Genomic DNA, 25,992 nt, shown 5'->3' with positions numbered 1-25,992 from the left:
TATCGTAAAAGACTGAGTATTCATAAAATCAGGATATTTATGAAATAAAATCCAAGATTTATATAAAACTCTCAATATTTAGACAGAAGTCTGTTGCCTTCTCTCTGAAAAAAGATGTGGGCAAATTTTGGGGTATAACACTGGGGATTAGAGATATTAACACACCATGTTTGGAGAAGAGAAGCATGTTGGGGAACCGACGATGTCAAAGATGTGAACTCTCTTGAGGAGCTATGTCTTTTGTTGGACGAGTACGTTTGAGGATATCTTCTTTGAGGATTACTCTGTGGGGAAAAGATCTCGTGAAGTCGACTCTGTGGAGAAGCATGGATGTCTTGAACATTGCCCCCAGTGATTATAGCACTTCCCATTCCTGGACTCGTATTGATTGGAAAACACCAATGAATATTGATCGAAGCGTTGAACATGCCTTGTATACTTTGCCCCCAGCTAGTAGGAACTTGAAGAGATTCACCTCGCGAGGACTTTATGAAGTGTATGTTGTAGGTGACATGCCCCTAGTAATCGTACACTTAGGATGATGCCCCTGATTGTTTGGCTTTTTGAGAGATTCTTGGAATCTTGACTTGATTGCCCTAGATTGATTGGGAAAAACGTGTCATGCCCCTTGTATACGTAGGGGACATTGCTTCTTGGAGTAATCTGTGTTGGTCAGGATAACCTTGAGTCATTAGCCATACCATATGCAAATTCATTCTGATGCTAACATTTGAAATTATGTAGCAGAATATGTTTAATAATGAATTCATGAGATACAATGGATACGTCTGTCTTGAATTTTTTAAAAACATTAAAGCATGAGATGTAAAAACATGACATTTGTAAAAATATGATATTTGTAACAATGTGATGTTTGTAAAATGAAATATCAACTCCACATTTTAGTAAACCTTAAGGAGTCAGGATACCTTTTCGGTGACAGTATGCTTTCGAACTAACCATGCTTCAGTTAGGACTTTCAAGGGTTGTAACGTGGCTTGGTTCACGGTTTAAGAATCAAAGGATAAAGGCTCAAAATTTAATTGTACCCACCTCTCTTCGTGACGATCTTCAGTCCTAAGCCTAGTTAATTCAACTTATGCATTCAGGTTCCAAGAGACTTTTGGATTTGCACCTTTGATAATGATGATGGTTCACAAGCAAAGAGAACTTTTGAGATGGCAGTCACTTCTTCCTTTTGGTAGTCACCGCATTGTGTTGTTCAGGAATTTATTGACTTCTCTTTTCATCTTTTTGATATCCCTAACTTTTTCCTGAACTGTCTATTTTGAGTTACAGTCAGCGGAATGCCTTGATTTTTGCCTAAGTCATCTTTTTGATTTTTGACTTAGCAGGCTTTTATATGTTTTTTTTGAAAGATATTGATTGCCTTGCTTAATGATTGATGAACCATCATTGGCTTTTGATTGATATCTCCAACACTTCTTTGATGTGTGCGGATGAACGCTTGTGATTGAAACCTTTGTTGAAAGGTGTACTGAATGATTCTCTTAAAATAGAATGCACAGCTAAATTAACTGAGAACTACCCTGCCCCAGGTTATGATCAAGGGTTTTAATTAGTACAAGAAAGAAACTTCTACTTCTTAGGCTAAAAGGGTTGACGAGGGATTAACATCCTTATATCTCCACTGTTTAGGAATTGAAACAATGTCTGTACATCGTCAGCATAGTCTGTTCAAAAGCATACTATATGAGGTTGCGGTATCGTTTTCGTCATCCTCCCTTAAAAGGCATACAGCTTAGTAGAAGTTGAATATACACAAAACATATGCGAAGTAAATACACAATTTAAAACGAGTGATAGCGAAATAATTTATTCAAGACAAACATATGCAATGCACTGATGATGATTATTAAAGCAGATAATGTCTATCATAAGTCTAATGTTTAAAAAAACAGAATAGAAATCAACAACTGAAAAGTAAAACTAATGATCTGAAAGTTCATCTTTCTAGCCATCCACAGCATTAGCAATCTTGTTGTGATTAGGCATGGGAGCAGTGATCATATTGGGAGTTGCAGGAGGGTCGAACTCAATTTCACCAGCTTCGATCATATATTGGATCTTGTTCTTCAACGGCCAACAATTATTTATGTCATGTCCAGGACTATTAGAATGATATGCGCACCTCGCATTGGGTTTGTAACTAGGAGCAGAGGTGTTAGGATTCTTAGGAGGATCCCTCAGGGTGATCAAATTTGCCTTTAGCAGATGTTGTAAGGCTTGAGGTAGCGACATATTGATCTTTGTGAATTGACGTCTGGGTGTATCTTGTTTGTTTTGGCGACCTTGTTGAGGCGCCGGTGTGGAGCTCAGAACTGCCCCAATATATTGATCATGGTTTATCCTTTTCTGCCCATACACGGCATTGGAATCTGACCTCCCATTGAAATGCTTCTTTGTATTACCTGAGGATGTAGCCACTTGAATCTTACCACTTCGAATGCCACTCTCGACACGTTCCCCAATCAGTATGAGTTCAGTGAATCCAGATGATGAACTTCCCAGCAAATGACTATAGAAAGGACCAGTCAGTGTACTTATAAACATATCGACCAATCCTCTATCAGCTAAGGAGGGTTTAACTCTTCCAGCTAGATTTCTCCATTTTTGAGCGTACTCCTTGAAACTTTCCTCGGGTCCCATAGACATGCTTTGTAGTTGCATGCGAGTTGGTGCGAGATCAGAATTATATTGATATTGCTGGTAAAAGGCAACAACCAAATCTTCCCAGGTACGGATGTTAGTACTTTCCAGTTGATAGTACCATTTGAGTTGAGTTCCAGATAAGCTTTCTTGGAAAAAGTGGATCCATAGTTTCTTATCGGTAGTATGAGGTTGAATCTTCCCCACATAAGACCTCAAGTGCAGCTTAGGACAAGAGACTCCATCGTATTTTGCAAAAGTTAGAATTTTGAATTTCGGAGGTATAACAACTCCAGAGATGAGTCCTAGATCTTCAAAATCCAGTCCAGGTACCTTCTGAATTTCCATGGCTTTCATACGTTCCTCCAGCAACTTGTATTTGTCATCAGGATGTTCATCCTCATGGTGATAGTCCTCTTCTTCTTCAGAGGGTTTGGCAGAATCATGGTTACTTTTTGCATCAGTTTTGATACTAGCATCATCATCTTGCTCATCCTCGTCACTGTCTTCAGAGGCTTCGGCATCCCTGAGTTGCAAGATCGGTCTAAGCTTTTTCACCTGAGTCTTCTTACCCTTCTTCTTCTTCTTTTTAGTCAGCATGGCTTTCAGCTCTTCTTGCCCCTTGGACAAATTCAGAATCAAGGCTCGGAACTCAGTGTTTTGAGCTTGGAGATCCTTAACTGATTGTTCGAGATTCATGGTGCTGAAATAAACAGCGAGGAAGGATGATAGACCTATTGTAAGAAACCTGTTATGCGATGTTATGAATGCAAATGCAATATTTTCAAGGATCTTTAGGTATTTAGTTAGCAACATTAGAAAATGATTTGATCGCGTCTTTGTTTGAAAGACTCTGACTTTTGTCGTTGAACGTCCTTCTTTGAGAATCAAGCTCACCATATCCAGTGGGTCATAGCCTCTGATTCGGGATACTTGTACTTTTGAATTTGACAGCACATGGCTAGAGGAAAATAAATCCTCTTGCCCCTTGATAGGTACCGAGTTTCTGAATTGGAAGGCATGTGGCTAGAGAAAAATAAATCCTCTTGCCCCTAGATAGGAATTCAGTCCTTGATAAGAGCACCTGAAATTGCGCGCCCTAAATTCCTAAGATCCTTGAAAGGGTTAGTTAATTATGTTATGCTTATGATGTCATGATGTCATGATGTTATGCGAATGCAGTTCATTAGACTTAGTGTGAGATAGTAAGGACAAACAAGTCCTTTCAACAAAACCTGCGAGGAAACGAAGGTTAGTAGCAAACACAAACAAGTCACACAATTTCCTTAGGCTCGGCTTGCATGGAGTTTAGATCATGTGAGGTACCCTTCCCCAAAGGTATTTCTAAGGATAAGGAGATTTCAGCAACGGATTCTACCAAGTGACTCAGAATTGTCAGCCCCCTCTAAAGCACCCTCGAACATGGTACATGCATACCACGCAATGATACTTTAGGAAGAAACCTATCTGAGCTGTAGTATCGGGTAGCGACCATAACTTGGCATGCACCAAGAATATCCCCCCCCACTATGTTCCTAAAAGTTAGGATGGGTTAAAGGTGACTAAAGGTCCTTGAGCTCCGACGCACCCAAAGATACATGCATAAACCTCTCTCATGCAAAAGAGGTACACAATAACCAGTGGAGGCCTAACTCAAGCGCGAACTTCATTTTGACCAACCCCAAGCATGCACAAGGGGGGTGTCATACCCCAAAATTTGCCCACATTACTGCTCCTATTCAAGTTTCAAATCCATATGCAAAGCTTCTAGACAAATTCTCCTATACAAAGGCTCTGAACTAGGATTTGATCCATTCAAAAGGAAATCAGTGAATCAATGGCTCCAAGGCATCTCATATGGCTCAATATATCTCACATAATCTCCATAGCAAGTATCAAGCCACATCTCAAAGGATTGGGCACTCAAAAGTTCAGAAAGTCAACAGTCAACTAGTTGACCTAAAAAGTCAACTGTGATCAAAGTAAAGTCAAAACTCATGATTTTTTGTCAAGATCTTAATATTGAAGTATCATTCACCATTTGATCAAGTATTGATCATGGTTCATCAAGGAAAGATCAGAAATCAACAAATCCAAAAGTTTCTAAACTAGGGTTTTCATAGGAGAAAGTCAACTGAACTTTGACCAGCCATAACTCCCACATGGAACATCAGAAATTTTTCATCCAAAGCTCAACTTGAAGGAAATTTGATTCTCTACAATTTTGTCTCTCACATGCCAAGTCTAAAAATGCTTCAATTGAGAGATATGGACCAAGACATCATAGGTCCTTTTCAAAAGTCAACAAAAAGTCACTTTTTTCAAAAGGACACACAAGGAGCATGGAAAATAATTTTGATATGAGACCAAAGACACTGGTTAGAGGACTCTTCAAGGTTTCTAAAAAGTCCTAGAACACTTCCATGCCTCAAAAATTGAGAGAGATAGGTCTTGTTAAAGTTGGGTCATTTTGGAGGGAAAATGTGAAGAAACTTGAAACTTTTTTGCAAATGGGCCCAAATTATTTTGCTTCAATCTTGGTCCCTAAGTATCCAAGAGCCCAAAACCTCTAAGCCACAAAAATATTATGAATATTTGATTTTATTTGAATTTTTTTTATTCATTTAAAATCATATATTTTATCAAAATTTGAAGAAAATTGAAAAGATTGGATTTCTTTTTAATTCCCATCATATTCAATCACCATAAGGTTCCATATTTGATACAAATTCGTGCAATTGGAGATTGAGACAAAAAGATTGATATTTAACCATAATTAGAAAGTTTAGAATCCAAATTTTCAATCAAAATCAAATTTTATGATACAAGAAGATTTGATCCAATTCTGATGCCCTAATCTTCTCTACTATAAGTATAACACTAGTGCAGACACAAAAGACAAGGATTCTCTGCCTCCAAGAGCTCCAACCGAGTATACAAGAATCCCAAAAAAGTCAATTGCGTTTTCGAACTTAGAGGCCAATTCAAAGCATTTGGAAGATTCAATCACGCTCCTGGGTGTTTACTGAAGCTATTTGGATCATCTTCAAGGCCTGGCACTTTCAGAATCCTTCACAATCCATCACGGTTTGTTCATAATTTTTTTCGTTCGTTTTCATTGATTCATAACGCATACATGATTTTTGATCGCATATAATTGATTATTATGATGTTTAGAATGTTCCTGGATGTTTGATTCGGTCGTTACTCATAAAAATCACGATTCACCATTGTTAGGGTTTTAAACCTCGAATTGGGGTTTATTGATTTAGGAAAAAATTGCGTGAAACTAAGGGAACCAGCATGTTCAGGGGGATGAGACGATTCAATCTCTATCCTTACCTTTGATTTATATTGCGTGTTGTGGATTATTGAAAGTTGCAGGTGATTTGGTGACGGACGGAACCGTCGCTGTGAGCTGTAGTGACGAAACCAGCCTGTAGGTATAGGTCTGGTTCGTTTTCAGTGAAGAAGACAATACGTGTCTTCAATATACTGGGCCATTCAAATCGTGCGCGTTTTTTCAGTTATTGCTTTAATCTTGTTTAGTGTTCATCAGAGGAGTATGTTAAACACAAACGCTGCGTGGTTGGAATGGTGAAACGCACTTGTTGGTTAATTCAGGGTCGCGGGTTCGACCCTGGCCTCTGCATTCTTTTTCCATATTTTCTCTTTACAGATCCCACGTACATCACACACAAGAGGAGCACCATACGCCCTCACCATACAACCATAGGATCTCTCTCCCTTCAGATCAAAAGGCCCAGAACACGCCAGTCTATGGTGGACGCCCAGAGGTCACCCATACTGAATAAAAGCTAAGTTCCAATTTTCTTGTTAATATTTTATTGCATAAATTAACTCTCTTTTATTTTTTTTTATATATTTTTATTTGTCTAACAAACTTTCTTTTAATTAAAACCTTTTTTCAATTTCCTTTTTTATAAAATCATTATATTATTTATCATTTATTTTGATTAATTTATTTTAATTATTAATAAGAATTTCTATTTTTTATAATTAAATGTTAAATTAATTTAAATTGTTTAAATTATTATAATTATTTTTATTAATTGATTAAAATAAATATTAGGGTTAGAACATTTGATCGAAACCTTATTTTGTCGATTTAATTAATTAGGTTGAAAATCAATAATTAATTAATTTGACGTTTATTTATGCTATTAACTATGGTTAACTTGTGCCCTAATCAGGGTTTACGAAGATCATGCCCTACATTGAGTATTTTCTATGCCTTTTCAGGGTCGACTTTCCAGATACCTTCCGACTGCACGCCACGTCAAAGAACGAAGCTAAGTTCTAATTCCTTCTTACTTAATATTTTTCGCCTATTATTTTGTTTTAATTAGGGTTCATTTTAAATGCCAATGAACTGTCTGTACACTCACGCCTTGTTGTTTCTTCTTTCAATTCTCAATGGTCAGAGTCAATGCTTCAGGAAAACCTTTGCCCACCAACCCTGGCAAGGCAAACGCCAAGCTAAGTACACTTTATTCATTTACTTTTAATTTCTTTATTCTTTTATTTTTAGGGTTAACCTCGTTTACCTTCGAACCAATAATGCACTCACCCCTCTGTTTATTCTTTCTTTTCCAATTTTCAGGGTTTGTCGACTGCCAAAGCTACGAGTATTGGTAACCCTAAACCCTATTTTCAATTATTACTTGTGTTAAACCTTTTGCCTTTTATTTTTATATCCCGCTGGTTTCAATTCCCCTCTCCTCCGCTGGTTACAATTTCCCTTCCCCGTTATTACTGTTTACATTATACTGCGTGGTTAGTAATTCTAGGGAGTGCAACCTTTGAATTGAACATAGAATCACTAATTTTACAAGATAATATATTCGAATATGATCACGTGATTGGTGCACACACGCACACTTTTGGGTAAACCTCTCTGTTGCCTGTTGCGTGTTGCCTTGTTGCCTGTTGCCTTGTGTTTTTTTGCAGAATAGCCAGTCCCTCGAATACGAGGATACCTCAGCCATGTTGCCTCGATAAATAAAGGTCATGTGACCCTAATGATGCTGCCTTCGATACACTAACATGACCTCGACCCTCGGAAGTTGCCTACGAAAAAGGCTGAGGTATCTTCTGGTTGCCTACGAAAGGCTATTCTGATCCTTCCCCTTAGACTACCTGCCTCTCTATGGCATGGGTCAGTCTTAGGGCGAACGATAACTCGATGACCCTTCAACCTACAAACGAAAGGTTTCCTGCCCTCTTATGGCAAGGATAAACCCTTTCATTCTGAAAGGCTAAAAAGAGACCTATCATCTAAGTTTAAGGTAATTTCCCCTAATTGCCTTGCCATGCTCTATTTTCTATATTCTTTCTCAAAATTCTTCAAAAGCTGGCTACGCTCATTTACGAGCTAAAGTCCATTTTTCCTCTTTCATCTACATTTTTTGAAAACGAGCAAGCAAAGCAATTAAGAGCCCATGGAAAACCATGGATGCAAAGGGTGCCTTACACCTTCCCTTTGCATAAATTACCCCCCGAACTTAGATTTCTTTAAAGGGTTTTTTTTTCTGTTTCTTTTAGCCTTTCTGAATTTGTTTGGATAAAATAAAAGTCGGTGGCGACTCTTGCTCAACCGCACATTTCGATTATAAAAGTCAGTTCACCGTATTACAGGGGGTCTCCCTGACTATGCCGCTCCTAATCTTAAGTGTTCTTGAATCCGGGAATAGGATTCGTCCTTCATTTTTTCCCAAAACGCCACTGAAAAATAAAACAAACAAAGCAAACAATAGAAAACATTTAAAGTGTTCCTAAACTTTTAAGGTAACCCCTCTTTTATAAGAAAATTGTCCCCAGCAGAGTCGCCAGTTCTGTAATACGGTGAACTGACTTTTATAATCGAAAATGTCGCGGTTAAGCAAGAGTCGCCACCGACTTTTATTTTATCCAAATTAATTAGAAAGGCTAAAAGAACAGGAAAAACCTTTTTAAGAAAACTGAGTTCTGGGGGGTAATTTATGGAAAGGGAAGGTGTAAGGCACCCTTTGCATCCATGGTTTTCCATGGGCTCTTAATAGCTTTGCTCGTTTTGAAAAAGAAATGTAGAAGAAGAGAAAACGGACTTTAGCTCGTAAATGAGCGTAGCCATTTTGAAGGTTTATGAGAAAGAATATGAAAAAAAAGTTTTAGCCAGAGCAAGGCAATTAGGAGCAATTACCTTAGTATTTGAAAAAGAACGTTCTTTTAGCCTTTCAGGGTGAAAGGGTCTATCCATGCCATAAGAGGGCAGGAAGCCTTTCATTTGGAGGTTGAAGGGTCGTCGCAACGTCGTTCTCCATAAGACTGTCCCATGCTATAGAGAGGCAGTTAGTCTAAGGGAAGGACCAGAATAGCCTTTTGTAGGCAGCCAGAGGATACCTCAGCCTTTCGTAGGCAACTTCGGAGGGTCGAGGTCATATTGGTGTATCGAAGGCAGCATCATTAGGGTCTTATGACCTTTGTATTTATTGAGGCAACATGGATGAGGTATCCTCGTATTCGAGGGACATGGCTATTCTGCAAAAAATACAAGGCAACAAGGCAAAGGCAACAGGCAACAGGCAGCAAAGAGGTTACCCCAAAAGTGTGCGTGGGTGCAACAATCATGTGATTAGATTAAGATATTCATCTTATAATTAGTTATTCTAGATTGATTACAAGCTTGCACTCCCTACGATTACTAACCACAGCAATTAATATTAACAGCATAATTAAACAATAACGGGGAAAGGGAAACTGAAACCAGCGGGAGAAAGGGAGAATGAAACCAGCGGGAGAAATAGAGCAATAGGTATGAACAAGTAATAATTTAAATGAGATCAAGGTTTAGGGTTACCGACTATTCGAGCTTTGGCGGTTGGCAAACCCTGAAAAGGTGGGAACAATAAATAAAACGTAGATGAGTGCATTATCAACTCAAAAGTCAGATACGGTTAACCCTAATCAATAAAAAAAATAGTGATAAAAGAAGAATGGTAGAAACACTTAGCTTCGATTGATGAAGGTTGATGGACAAAGGTTTGCCTTGAGCATTGACCCTGATCATCTGAGAATTGGCAGAAAAATAAAAGGAGAAAGTAAGTGTAGGAGGAGTTCATTGACGGGGGAATCAAACCCTAAAAATAAAAGGCAGAAAAAATATTAAATAAGAAGAGATTAGAACTTAGCTTTGAATTTGACGTGGCACGTAGTCGGAATGTATTTGAAAAGTAACCCTGAAAAAAGCACAGAAAAAGGAATATTTTTCAGTGTATGAATGTTCTAACGACAAACCTCGCAAACCCTGATTTAGGGCACAAGTTAACCATGGTTAATAAAATCATAAACTAATTGAAATAATGCCAAAGTTAACGAAGGAACATCGAGAGTTCGAATTAATAGATCAGTTAAATAATTATTGGATGTAGTCCTAATTATTTAATTGATAAAAAAAAGTTTATTTGAAACAATATTATTAATAAAATTGTAAATCGAACTCTCGATAAAATAAACAATTATAAAACTATTGTATATAAAAACTAAAATATTGAGTAAAAATAAAAAAATCATTAGAAAAATAAAGTAAAAGGAAAAATAGATAAAAGACAATTATGAAATAATAAAAGAAATTAGATAAGAGAAAAAGCAAGCTCAGCTTTGGTTGGATGTAGTGAGGTACAGATGGTCCATGGTAAGGTCCTTTAGTCCAGGGACGTCAGATCTTGGCAGCTTGTGATCTGGTGGTGGAGGCGTTGAGGCGCATGGTAAGCCATCAGGATGGAGACACATGGGAACCTGCAAGAAATACTTCGAAAAATAATATGTCGTACCCAGGAATCGAACCTGGGAAGCTGGACTCGAAGGCATACGCGCGCTACAATCTGAACTGGACGATTCATCTGTTAGTGGAACGGGCCTCATATGATATGTATGAAAACAAGTTTCCTAATGCTAAAAAACGCGCGTGGCTTTTTTAAATTTGAATCGAACCAACCATTGACTGCCACGCAGTCATCTTCCTCGTGGAGACCTGCTAAGAAACTTTTTACAGCACCTTTCACATATTAGCTATAAAAACGGGTACCTTTTACATCTGTTCAACGCAAAACATTCGTACGTGCTTAAAAAATCAAAAGAAAAACCATGGTTCGATTCCCTTAACCTTTGCGAACTCAGTCCCGGCCTCGATTTTGTCCAATTTCACATGTAGCGAAAAAACCTAAACACAAACCCTAATGCACGTTCATGGTAAATCATGCTACAGCCACATAAACACACAAATAATTGTCCAGAAACGTTCGAAACTCCAATATGACTAAGAATATGCAAATGAATTTCATCAAGAATGCATAAATTATCGTATTCGAATTCAAAAAAAAAGAGTGACAAACCGTGGTGAATTGGTGATGATTTTAAACGCTTAAATCGCCGGTAATGATCTGGATAGCTTCAGGAAGTCCTTGGGAACGTATTAGAATCCAACAAAACCTTTGAATCCGCCTCTAGTCTCAAAAACGAATTTAACCTTTCTTGAAAAATTTTCACGAGTTCTTAGGGTTGCTATCCTTATGATTTCGTCTCCCTCTGCCTTGGACATGTTATGGTTATATATTAGAACCAATTAGGTCTACAAAAACTGACAAAATCTTCTTGAATCACAATATTAGAAAATTGGAGAAATTTGATTTCAAACTTTCTAAATTGGGTCCAATTCTCAATCTTTTTCACCAAATCATGGGGAGCAAGAAAATTAGACATATTTTTGGCATTTATGTGATTGAAATTGATTTGAAAATAAAGCCTAACCAAATCTCCCATATTTCCTTCAATTATCTTTATTTAAATAGCATTTTAAATGAATAAAAATTCACTAAAAATACTATAAATGTCAAATAATCGTGGGATTGGTCTTGGGCATTCTTGTTGACCTCATAAGCATGTTTGGATTATAAAAGGTCAGGCCCATTTGTAAAGATATCCATTTTGACCCTCATTTGTTTCACATTTTCCATCCAAAATCGACCAACTTTGATAAGGCATATCTCTCTCAATTTTTAAGATATGAGAGAGTTCTAGGACTTTTTGGAAACCTCAAGATGTCCTCTAAAAGACACTTTGGAACATATTTTGCATCTGAGAATTTTATCTTTAAGATATGGCTCCTGACAAAAGATGGCTTTTTGCGATCTCCTAGAAGGACCTGTAATGTTTTGATCCATATCTCTCAGATGAAGCATTTTTAGACCTGGCATGTGAGAGATAAATTTGTAGAGAATTCAATTTCCTTCAAAATGAGCTTTGGATGGAAAATGTCTGATGTTCCATGTAGGAGTGATGGATGGTCAAAGTTCAGTTGACTTTCTCCCATGGAAACCCTAATTTAGAAACTTTGGAATTGTTGATTTCTGATCTTTCCTTGATGAAACATGATCAATTATTGATCCAATGGTGAATGATACTTCAATATGGGGATGTCGATAAAAAATCAGGAATTTTGACTATACTTTGACCATGGTTGACTTTTAGGTCAACCCAGTCGACTGTTGACTTTCTGAACAATTGAGTGATCAATCCTTTGAGTTGAGACCAAAAACTTGTCATGGAGGTAATGTGAGACATCATAGATCATATGGAATGCCTTAGAGCCCTTGGTTCATTGATTTTCCTTCAGAACATTAAAACCCTAATTTCTTGAAACTTTGTTTAGGAGGGATGTTCTTTGAGCTTTGTACCTTGATTTGAATTTGGATAGGAGAAAAAGTATGGGCAAAATTTGGGGTATGACACTAACGCACGGTTTTCCAGACATCTACGGATGCAAATTGGATTTAGTCTAACGCACGACTCATCCTTCGACCTAACGCACGGTTTTCCAGACATCTACGGATGCAAATTGGATCTGATCTGACGTACGACACATCCTTCAGCCTAACACACGGTTTTCCAGACATCTGCTGGTGCAAACTAGACCCAGTCTAACGTACGACTCAACCTAAGTCTATTCCTCAGAAACGGCCTAACGTACAACGTATTCTAATTCTCAAGTCTATCAAACTGGATGGTATCTTTAAGCTTATCTCAATCATGCATCTTTTTCAAACACTTGGATGGCATCTCTAAGCCCATCTCCGACAACATCTGGATGGCATCTTTAAGCCCATCTCCGACAATGCTCTGCTTGGGTGGCATCTTTAAGCCCATCTCCAAAAAGTCCCTTCACCATCAGCAAGGGCAAATTTCTTGGTATTATAGTGTTCAATCCTCTTCTACCTTCAGATTCCGACAGGCACACATGCCAATCTACATCTTCAGATATAAGAAGATTGAATAGGGGCAGCTGTCATACCCCAAAATTTTCCCTCCTGATTTTACTTCTACTGACTGAAACTTTGCATTCGTGCGCATCTTTCCATTAAGACATTAACATATCTTTGCATTCATTCAAAAAGTATATGTGTTTATCATGCGCATTTTTATTCAGTTAATAATGACTTATGCATATTTTACTAATCTTTTTAAAATTTAAAATTTTTATTCAATTTGAATTGAATTTTAAAAAGATAGTATTACTAATTCATATTATCTAGTTTTGTTATATTTTTTAGGTGAGGTGCAAACGCCAAAACAATTTTCAAGGTCCATTATCCATTTTTATAAAGCCCAAATAGGACATTAGAAAAACCTAAAGTTTTGTTATAAATAGGCTAACAATAAACCCTTATAGAGGAATTTTGGGAATCCCTCATCCGAACCCTGATTTTTTCCTTTATCGTACAAATTCCATAAACCAACTTTTTTAACCTAGCTCCCATGTACTCCATCCATTACTGACTCATTCTTAGACTTCTCATGCGCCAACCCTTATCTTTGCTCTGCGCGAAAGATAACACAAAATTTTCACAAATTTCCTCACTGACATTCATGACTTTGTTGTTGTTTTGCAGGAAGTAGAAAAGAAAAAAAGAGATTTGATCGCCATTAATCTTGTAACTTTCTTTTGTGTTTCTGTCAAACGTGTTGCAGGTTGCTGTAAAAAAGGGAAGTCGCAAGGCTATCAAAGAGAAGAAGCATGTCGAAAGCTCAGGCTGAATCGCATAACGCAATCTCAACTTTTCCAAACACTGAAGCCATTCCTTCAAATCGCACCATTCCCGACTAGCAAAACCTCCGTCAAATAACCAGATTTGTGGATTCATGTTTCAAAACTATATTCACTCCAAATAAGAGACAAATTGTGTTTGCTCTTGTTGTTTTTGGTTCAGGTTCTCATCGAGACAGAGGAAGAAGTAGAGAACCGCTCGAAAACCACTTTGTCAATGACTGCGGAGCTCCGTCCATCGCCTCCCGTAATCAACCTTCAAGAATGATCCAAAAGATTCATCACACAAAACGTAATCTCGATTTCACACCATCACCAATGTAACACGGTGAACTGACTTTTTGTATTTGAAAATGTCGCGGTTAAGCAAGAGTCGCCACCGACTTTTATTTTATCTAAACAAGTTAGAAAGGCTAAAAGAAACAGAAAAAACCTTTTAGATAAAACAGGGTTCGGGGGGTAATTTATGCAAAGGGAAGGTGTAAGGCACCCTTTGCATCCATGGTTATCCATGGGCTCTTAATTGCTTTGCTCTTTAGTTTCAGAAATGTAGAAAAAGTGAATATGGACTTTAGCTCGTAAATGAGCGTAGCCATTTTGAAGATTTATGAGAAAGAATATGAGAAAATGGTTTTAGCCAGAGCAAGGCAATTAGGAGCAATTACCTTAAAGTTAGATGATAGGTTTCTTTTAGCCTTTCAGGATGAAAGGGTCTATCCATGCCATGAGAGGGCAGGAAGCCTTTCGTTTGGATGTAAACGGGTCATCGAGATATCGTTCGCCTTAAGACTGTCCCATGCCATAGGAAGGCAGGTAGTTAGAAGGGAAGGATTCAGAATAGCCTTTCATAGGCAGCCAGAGGATACCTCAACCTTTCGTAGGCAACTTTCGAGGGTCGAAGTCATATTCGTGTACTGACAGCAGCATCATTTTTGGGACTTATGACTTTTATTTGTATCGAGGAAACAGAGTTGAGGTATTCTCGAATTCGAGGGACATGGCTATTCTGCAAAAAAAACAAAGGCAACAGGCAACAGGCAACAGGCAACAGGCAACAGGCAACAAGGCAACAGGCAACAAGGCAACAGAGAGATTACCCCAAAAGAGTGCGTGGGTGCAGCAATCACGTGATTATATTCAATTATATTATCTTTTAAATTTAAAATGATTCTAATTCAATTCAGAGTTGCACTCCCTAAAATTACTAACCACAGCAACTAATATTAGCAATTAAAGTAACAATAACGGGGAAGGGAAATTGCAACCAGCGGAGGAGAGGGGAATTGAAACCGGAGGGATAAAATAAAGCAAATAGATTTGAAACAAGTAATAATTGAGGTCAGGGTTTAGGGTTACCGATATTCGACGCTTTGGCAATTTTACAAACCCTGAAAAGGTGGGAAAAATGGCAAACAAAAATAGGGTGAGTGCATTATCAATTCAGCCATAAACAGGGTTAACCCTAATCAGTAAAAGTAAAAATATGAGAAAGGGAAAGAATACTTAGCTTCAATTGACGAAAGTTGATAGGAAAAGGTTTGCCTCGAGCCTTAAGCATTGACCCTGACCATCAGAGAATTGGCAACGAAAAAGGAAAGGAATGAATGTAGGAGAAATTCTATGTGCGAGGAAATTAAACCCTAATTAAACAAAATAAAAGGTAAATAATATTAATAAAAAAAAGGGTTTAGAACTTAGCTTCGTTCTTTTGACGTGGCGCATAGTCGGAGCGTATTCGAGAAGTGAACCTGAAAAAGGCATAGAAAAACAAATATTTTTAGTGTAGGGAATGATCGTTGAAAACCCTGATTAGGGTATAAATTGAAAAGAAAAAGAAAATAATTTAATTAATTATTGGTCTGACGACCTAATTAATTAAATCGGGTCGAGAAAATAAAATCGAGCATGAAATATATTTTTACGAATTAAAACAAAATATATATGAATTTTTGAAATAATATACATAATTAAATATATAAATAAAATAAGAAAAAGAAAATAAATATAATTAAAATAAATATATAAAATATATAATATCTAATTAAGAAAATAAAATTAATATAAATAAATATAACTAAATATAATAAAACATTTTAATTATATAAATAAGTATATTATATAAAATATATAAAGTAAACAAAAAAATAAATATATTATATATATAAAAAGTTTTTTAAAAATATATATATAAACTTAATATTAGAAAAGAAAAAGAAATAAATTGATATATATATATATATATAAAATAAAATTATGTTATATAATTAAAAATAAAAAAATTTGGAAAATACTTAGTATAATACGGTGAACTGACTTTTATAATTGAAAATGTACGGTAAGCAAGAGTCGACACCGACTTTTATTTTATCCAAATATTAGAAAGGCTAAAAGAACAGAAAAAAACCTTTTTAAAGAAAACGGGTTCGGGGGGTAATTATGCAAAGGGAAGGTGTAAGGCACCCTTTGCATCCATGGTTTTCCATGGGCTCTTAATTGCTTTGCTCGTTTTCGAAACAAAAAGTTTTAGAAATGTAGAAGAAGAAGAAAAGTGGACTTTAGCTCGTAAATGAGCGTAGCTATTTTTGAAGAATTATGAGAAAGAATATAGAAAAAGGTTTTAGAGCAAGGCAAAGTAATTAGGGGCAATTACCTTATAGTTTGAAAAGGAGGTTCTTTTAGCCTTTCAGGGTGAAAGGGTCTATCCTTGCCATAAGAGGGCAGGAAGCCTTTCATTTGGAGGTTAAAGGGTCGTCGCAATGTCGTTCACCATAAGACTGACCCATGCCATAGAGAGGCAGGTAGTCTAAGGGAATGACCAGAATAGCCTTTTCGTAGGCAGCCAGAAGATACCTCAGCCTTTTTCGTAGGCAACTTCCGAGGATCAAGGTCATGTTAGTGTATCGAAGGCAGCATCATTAGGGTCGCATGACCTTTTTATCGAGGCAGCATGGCTGAGGTATCCTCATATTCGAGGGACATGGCTATTCTGCAAAAAATACACAAGGCAACAGGCAACAGGCAACAGGCAACAGGCAACAGGCAACAGGCAACAGGCAACAAGCAACAAGGCAACAGAGAGGTTACCCCAAAAGTGTGCGTGGGTGCAACAATCACGTGGTTAATTCGATTAAATTATCTTGTAATTAAATCATTCTAATTCAATTAACAAGACTTGCACTCCCTAGGATTACTAACCACGCAGTTTAATATAAAGCAATAACAATAGCAATATGGGGAAGGGGAAAATGAAACCAGCAGATCCCTAATAGGGTTTGGCATAAGTAATAATAAAAGACAGAAAAATCAGGGTTAGGGTTTAGGGTTACCAATACGCATAGCTTTGGCAGTCGGCAAACCCTGAAAATTGGACAAGAAAGAATAAACAAAAGGGGGTGAGTGCATTATCGGTTCGGAGGCAAACGACATTAACCCTAAAAATAAAAGAATGAAGAAATTAAAAGTAAATAAATAAAATAATGAAAGAAAAAACACTTAGCTTTGCATTTGATCTGATATGGTTGGAGGTCGGAAGATGCCTCGGAGGTAACCCTGAAAAATGGAAAAGGCAGAGAAGAAGTGAATGTATGCACAGTTCAAGAATGATGAACCCTAATAAAAGGAAACCAAATAGACTTTTAAGAGATAAATAGGGTACTTAGCTTTGAGTCTTGATCGGGCGCGTTGTCGGAAGATACTTTAAGAGTAACCCTGAAAAGGCATAAACGAAAAACATTCAGTGTAGGGCATGATCTTCGTAAACCCTGATTAGGGTACGAATTTAAATAAGAAAATGCACACGATTTAATTAATTATTGGTCTCGCGACCTAATTAATTAAGTCGGGATAAAAAAATAAAATCGAGTGCGAAAATATTTTTTATGAATTTTCATGGATTTTTATGAATTTTTTATGATTTAAATAATTAAATATGAATTATGTGAAAATAAGATAATTAGATAAAATATATAATTAAAAAGAATATATAAATAATTAAATAATATTATTATATAAATATGTATAATTATGTAATCAAATATTAAATATATAATCAAGGTTTACTTACTCGGAAAGCCAAAACTCCAAGCACGAAGATTTGAAGTTCAACTTCGGGTTACCATGCAGTGCGCGTACCCACTCGTCCCACGCATGCATGAGATTCCAAGGATAATCCAGTCCTGATAGGAATACTATGGTTCCTAACAACCAACTCAACTGCGATCATCCTACTGACGTCCCAGATAGATCTTAGTTCTTACTCGCCTGAACGCCCAACGCCAAGCGTAGTTCTATGGCTTCACTCGGGGTCAGACAAACAACAACTAACAAGAACTTAGGTCACTGCATTTCACGCTTCTGCATCATTTCATATTCCATCTAGCGTAGTTCTAGAACTTAAATACAAAATGATAAGAACGGAAATGCATGCCCTCTTCCACCGACAAGGTATTCAAGCTTCGCCAATCTTAAGTTACCACACTCATACATTCCACCAACATCTACTAGGTAACTACTCTCGCTTAGGGTACTTCAAGTTGGATCAGGATCTAATACTTAATCCACCCAATTATTCTCCGTACCAGCGCAATCAGAAAGGTCTAACTCTTCTGTCCGCATTTCCAAAGGCCATTTTGTCCTATCAGCTCACCCGTCACACTTAACACCGGCAGCATCATCAGTACTGAATCCTACTAATTCACAGCTCAACACCTTCGGAGAATCTCCCTTACAAGGCTCCTACTCAATCCTATTTGGATTTCCCTTGCTATTACCAAGACTTAGAGAAGGTTTCACTTCGTCCAATCAAAATCCTGGGGGTTTTAGCTGCCTCAAACCACACCTTGACAATTTGGGTATCACTACTTCGTGTCGAACGCGCTCCTTAATCTTGATGACTCCAATATCATCCACTTAAAAAGTCCAACAATTCATTACTCATCCCACTCCAACAACTTAGGTTCACAACCTTGCAGGTCTTACGAGTCCTCGTGGCGGCTCTGTCGTAATCCTACTGTCTCGCACTCAGTCGATGAGTTGATCAAGTTCAACAACTGAATGAGATATCAGTAAAATCAGACCAGCAACACACACATGTGAGGAGGAAAGGAATTGCTAGTGATGTCTCATGGCTCGGCCGAGAATCGACCTGCTCTGATACCAACTGTAACACCCCATACATAACTGACTAGTATATTATGCATGAAACGTTAAAATTGATATTGAGTACATACAAAAGCTATAGTTATATAAAAATCCATATAAAATACAACATGACTTTCTACTAAGAAGCATAATACATGAGTCTTCAATGGATCTTGCACAGCGGAATGTCAAAACCAACGAGGTCTTCGAGCCAACACCACTTCCAAGTCTCCAGTCCAAACCTATTACTGACCAAACGCTACTAACTGCACCTGAAAAAAATATAAGTTGATTGGGGTGAGATTACTAAATCTCAGTGAGTCCTCCTATCCTATGGGTCCACTCGGTTCTACAGGGTACATGCATCAACAAAACCGAATCCACCATTGATCCGGGGTTCAACCTCACGTCCGGTACAAGTACGGAGCAAACACATGAATCGTCCACCATAGGAGTCATCATATCACAAGTACACAAATAGTACAACAAACACGTATGCAGACCCATACCAATGTACGGGGAATCCATAAGTGGTAACAACCAAACTACCAAGGCTGCACGCACACCCTCGATGGGTTCACCCATGCCTATTTGTCAAGAGACTTGCACAAGCACCCTGCAAGAGTGATTAAATGGGTTCTCACAAGCCTACTTGGCTGCGAGATGACCTTGCCTAAGAGGCGACACCGTCCCATTAACCATCTGTACGCACGTGGTGTTAACAGCAAGTGCAACACGCCGTCTCGACGCATGAGCCCATCCGGGTAGGAACCTAATGATGTAGCCTACATGGCATCACTAGAGATGGTTTACCTGTTATGCGTAGGCTTACTTAGCCGCATAACGCCATCATACCGAGCACGCGAGTATGTACACAGCAAGTGAGTAAAATGCCTCCAGACCCTCACAAGCACAGTGCAACGGTAGTTCAGGTGTGTTAATCATACCAAGAACGCCAATGTGTTAACAGCAAGTGAGTAAAACCCCGTACGGAAACTCACGAGCACATCGCAATGGTATTTGGAAACTAGTCCATATACAATGGTGCCTTACCACCTAGTAGTGGCCCACTTCGATTCTAGCATACCACACGCATAACAAGCGTCAGTCACACAATACAATCAATCCCGAATGTTTAACCAAAACAATGGGAATTAATGATCATTATCACACAAAGCATCATGCCACAAACAAGCAACCATCTCCGAACGTCAATCGAACGGACGAATAAACATAATATGATCATCATAAAGCATATCAATATAATGCATTAATTAATGATCCGCATATTAAGAATCAACACATCCATGATCATTGACAGCATTAACATGTTCAAATATAATTTAAACAAGTCTCACACGACTAAGGAGGCGTTCGGTTCTCTATTCGGAACGGAACTGCTCTCGGGGGAGTTAGTAACGTAAAATCCCGCCCTACGAGGCACACTAAGTGGGGTTCCAATATTATTAAATCAAACATTCTGATTTGGGGATCAATTTTATTAGATAGTACATGTTACTAGCTTTCCAACGATATAAAGTTTGCGCGAAACGGACTTACGACGCAAAAGTTATGAATTTCCGAAGTTTTGGGAAAATCTGCCCAACAGCAATGTAACGGGTTACATGAATCATGTAACCGGTTACATCACTGTAAAACTGCGCTTTTCACCCTTTTTCACACATGTAACCGGTTACATCAACCATGTAACCGGTTACATCGCTGACAGACCCAAAAATTCTGCATTTCAAGAGTTCTAAACCAGTGCCAAACCTATCCAATTACTTCTAAGTATCACAATTGATCCCAAACGAATTTTTTTAACATGCATATATACAGAATCATCAACATGCAACATGTACTCATTAATTAAACAAATTGATCACATGCAATTATGGATTATCACTCAAACCCCAATTCCCAACATAAACCCTTGCATACAAATTCCCCAAGGTATCTAACTAAGGACTCACCTTGGATTAATAGAGGTTGAGATGGTGCTCTTGCTACTATTGCATCTCCCTCTTGCCCAAACTTCCATCTCCATTAACAAGAAATTCGTAGCTCACCTTCATACACATTCAGCATGCATGTCCTAACTTCAAACTCGTTTTTCTCCTTCAAAACAGAAGCTATAAATGCGAACCATAGGTGCAAATCAAAGAGAAATTCGTTAGCTTTCCAATGGGACCAGAATCGTTACGATCGGAGTTACGAGTTGAGAGATATACCTGATTTAGTGAAGGCTGTTCTTAGGGTGCGAAAATGGAATTGATGAACATAACTTCCTCCTTTCTCTCTTGCTCCAAATTCTGAATTGTGAAACAAAAATGAATAGCATGCACCCAAACAAGGCCTTATATCATGCAACATTACTCAAGGTCCATTATGCCCTCAAACTAAGTGATAATTACCATCATGCCATTAGTTGAATTCTAACTAAACTCTTTCCATTCTAACTACTTCCCTTCCTAATGCATAATTAATCCATAATTCTCTCTTAGTACTTCATAATCGTACTCAGGTAAATAAGGATGTTACAAAAATAATTAAATAAACTAAACAAAAAAAATATAATAATATATATAATTAGTTTACTATTATAAAAAAAAGATTTAGATTAATATTAAAATAAAATTAAAAGGCTGTATAATTAAAATTAGGAAAAAATTGCAAAAAGACTTATCTTGATCTGGTGTGACGCGTGCATAGGAGTATGGTGGACTGGCACCTTGTCATGCATTAGATCTGATTTGGAACCGATCCTAGGGCTGAAATCTGGGCATGTATGGTGAACCCTAGCAATTGTGGCACATGGGATCTGCAGAGAGAATTGTTGAAAAAATATGCAAGGGCCAGGGATCGAACCCTGGACCCTTGGGTGAACAATCAGGCGCGTTACCAACCAACCAGAGGCATTTACCTGCTTATCCAATGCCTTCAATAGATTATAACAAACACCACGTGAATAAGAAAAAGTTTTGCGCGCGTTTTTCGAATGAACCAATGGCATGACGACAGCGCATCATCTTCAACCTTGGTTTTCATCAAAGAACCAGACCTTTAGCCACGGTTTTCCTTGTTCCGTTGCTATATGACCTGCACCTGCGAATACCAACAGGAGCAACAAAAAATACTTCGCGACCCCATGGACATGATCGTCCAGGTATCACGATTCCAATGGTAACAATATATAAACCTAATTTTCCCTAAACAGAGAATCCCTAATTCAAGCTTTCTAGGTTAACAATGGCAGATTCACGCACCTGCATCTAAACACAACCAAACTATCCAGAAACGTTCCTTACACTTATACAATCATAATTATGCAATTTAATTTCATGAATGATGTGTGTATTATGCAAATCGAAGAAATTTAAAAGTGGACAAACCGTGAGTGATTTCGACCGGTTCTGAGGGTGATTCTTGTGTATGAGGATTGGAATTCCTTCAATGAACACCAGGGAACGTTTTGCAATCAACAAGAACACTTGAATTGTCCTCTAATCCAGAATTGATGTTTGAGTTTTTTTCCTTTTTGCAACTCGGGTTTTAGGGCTCTCTAGCTGCAGAATTTGTAACCCTTGCCTCTAGACTTGTTAGGTACTAATAAGAGAAGGATTTAGGTTAATAAAATTGGCCAGAATCTCTTTGAATCTTTGTTTTCAATTCTTGGAAAATTTGATTGAAAATTTGGAAAATATGTTTCTAAATTTGCCCAAACTCAATCTTTTCTTCACCAATTGGTCTTGCACGAATTTTAAGTGAATATTGGAATATTTTGGTGATTAATGATGATTGAAATTGAAGGAAAATTAAATCTTTCATTATTCTTCATATTTTATATAATTAAATCATGATTAAAATCATAAATAATTAATAAAAATTATGAAAAATAAAAAATCCTTTTATTTATCTCGTGGATGGGCTTGTGATGAGGATAGAACAAAAAGAATGCAAGCCCATTTAGAAATATTTTGAGTTTTAGGCTTTTTCCTCTTGTACACCCTTTGAAAAATAGGTGAACTTGTACCCCATGCCATTTCCTTATATCTCAATATTTTTTCAAGCTTGTGGACTTTTTGGAAACCTTAGAGAGTCCTCTAACCAGTGTCTTTGGTCTCATATCAAAATGATTTTCCATGCTTATTTTATGTCCTTTTGTAAAAAAGTGTCTTTTTGTTGATTTTTGAGAAGGACCTATAATGTTTTGGTCTATACCTCTCAAATGAAGCATTTTTAGACTTGGCATGTGAGACACAATTTTGTAGAGAATCAAATTTCCTTTAAAATGAGCTTTTGATGGAAAATTTTGGATGTTCCATGTGAGAGTTATGGTTGGTCAAAGTTCAGTTGACTTTTCCTATACAAAACCCTAATTTAGAAACTTTTTGATTTGTTGATTTTTGATCTTTCCTTGATGAACCATGATCAATTCTTCATCAAATGGTGAATGATACTTCAATACGAGGAGGATCTTGACAAAGAATCAGGAGATTTGACTTTACTTTGACCACAGTTGACTTTTTAGGTCAAGATAGTCGACTGTTGACTTTCTGAACAAATGAATGACCATTCCTTTGAATTGAGCCTTGGTACTTGTCATAGAGATAATGTGAGATCTATTGGGCCGTATGATGTGCCTTGGAGCCATTGATTCACTGAGTTTCTTTTGACTGAGCCAAACCCTAGTTCAGAGCCTTTGTATAGGAGAAAGTGTCTATGAGCTTTATGTACTGATTTGTATTGGAATGAGGAAAAATGTGTGGGCAAGTTTTGGGGTATGACAGCTGCCCCTGTTCAATTATCTTAAACCTGAAGATGTAGAGTGGTTTGTATGCAAGTCGGTATCTGAAGGTGGAAGATGATTGAACACTAGAATACCAAGAAATTTGCCTTTGTCGGGGATGGGCTTGAGGATGCCATCCAGTAAATCATGCATTAGATTATGTTTGGAGTGTTTGAGAAGTAGTTGTTTGATCATTGATCGTTACGGAACTACTTTTAGTTTTTGAAAAGTTGGTTGTTTAAGGAATCGTCCGAGATATCGACTTAAATCTGAAGATAGATTGTTAAGGAACCGTCCAAGGTATCGACTTAACTCTGAATATAGGTGGTTAAGGAACCGTCCAAGGTATCGACTTAACTCTGAAGGTGGATCATTAAGGAACCGTCCAAGGTATCGACTTAACTCCAAAGATAGATCATTAAGGAACCGTCAAAGGTGTCGACTTAGATCTGATGGTAGATTGTTAAGGAACCGTCCAAGGTATCGACTTAACTCTGAAGGTGGATCATTAAGGAACCGTCCAAGGTATCGACTTAACTCCAAAGGTAGATCATTAAGGAACCGTCAAAGGTATCGACTTAGATCTGAAGATAGATAATGTTTATTTTTGACTGCAGTAGTAACCTGAAAAAGGTAAAGTTAGTTTTCTTTATGCCATGTCATGATGCATGCAATGTGTCTGTGTGACGGGATTCTCAAAATAAACGAGAACCTCGCATGTTATGTATGCACTTGTCGCGATGTTTTATATATTATGTATGAACGTGTATGCAATTGTATGAATATGTTTATGACATGTTGTCTTGATTTGAGGAAATAAATCTCTGTATCCTTAAAGATGCTCAGCTGTGGATTTATGGTTTCTGCTTGGGGATGATCAATAATTTGATGTACCCTGATTTAGAGATATTGATAAACCATGTTGATGAAGAGAAACATGTTGGATGACCGGTGGTGTTGGAGATGTAAGCTCTGTTGGGGAGCCCTTGTCTTCGTTGAGACGAGAACTTTTGAAGATATCTTCCTGATGATTACTTTGTGGGGATATGATCTTCTGGCTCTGTGGGGATTCCTTCAGATTTGAAAGAAGGACTTTTGGGTTACTTTAAACATTGTCTCCCCGCCTTTCCTACCTAATGATCTAATAGATATTTTTACGAAAGCAAAGATAAATGATAATCATGTTCATATGCATATGTTCGTTCCAAGTTAACATTGGACGTTTGCGTATTCGAGAAAGAAATGAAAAATTTGAAGTAAAGAAAGTAACTTGTATTAAGAAAAGCCATGAATAGGCAGAATAGAGAACATTGTGTGTTTTTGAAAAAAGTACAGAATAAAAACAAAGGAAAAATAGCTATGTAGAAAACAATCCTATTGAGTTTCAATTCTGCTATTGCTATTATGTCTTCGAGCATCTCATCCCATGCTTGTTGGAGAAAGATGATTGAATTGTTCTGAGCCCTTTAAACTTGATTGATGAGAGATATGAACGAGACATAGTCGTACGCTTTGATCCTTAACTTTTGCCTAGGCTGCCTTTTCAGGTTTTCAGCCTACCAGGATACCCTTTTTTGCCCAAGTCGCCCTTTCGGGTTTTCAAATTGACGGGTGTACATTTTTTTTATATATATCCCTAACTTTTGCCCAAACCCTTTTGGTTTGTCGGGATGCCCTTATTTTTGCCTAGGTACGTCGACCTAGCGGGTCTTTTTTATGCGTAGTATTTTTTGACTATGTCAGCGTTTACGGGATGCGGAAAGTCTTCGCCATCCATGGTAGTGAGTATCATTGCTCCTCCAGAGATTATTTTCTTGATTACGAATGGTCCTTCATACGTGGGCGTCCACTTGCCCCTAGGATCTCCTTGTGGTAGAATAATCCTCTTTATAACCAAGTCACCAGTCTGATAAGCTTGTTGTTTGACTCTTTTGTTAAATGCCTTGATCATACGCTTCTGATGTAATTGTCCATGACAAACAGCCGCGAGCCTCTTTTCGTCAATCAGGTTTATCTGATCTAGTCGAGTCTGAATCCATTTGTCTTTGTCTAGCTCTGCCTCTTTCATGATCCTTAAAGATGGAATCTGAACTTCGATCGGTAACACAGCTTCCATACCATAGACTAGTGAGAACGGGGTTGCCCTAGTTGATGTACGTGCGGAGGTACGGTAACCATGAAGAGCAAATGGTAACATCTCGTGCCAATCCTTGTAAGTCACAGTCATTTTCTGCACAATCTTCTTGATATTCTTGTTGGCGGCCTCCACATCGCCATTCATCTTTGGTCTATA

This window comes from Vicia villosa, unplaced genomic scaffold, assembly GCF_029867415.1.
Source record: "Vicia villosa cultivar HV-30 ecotype Madison, WI unplaced genomic scaffold, Vvil1.0 ctg.000924F_1_1, whole genome shotgun sequence".
NCBI lineage: Eukaryota > Viridiplantae > Streptophyta > Magnoliopsida > Fabales > Fabaceae > Vicia > Vicia villosa.
This window is presented reverse-complemented; position numbering follows the sequence as displayed.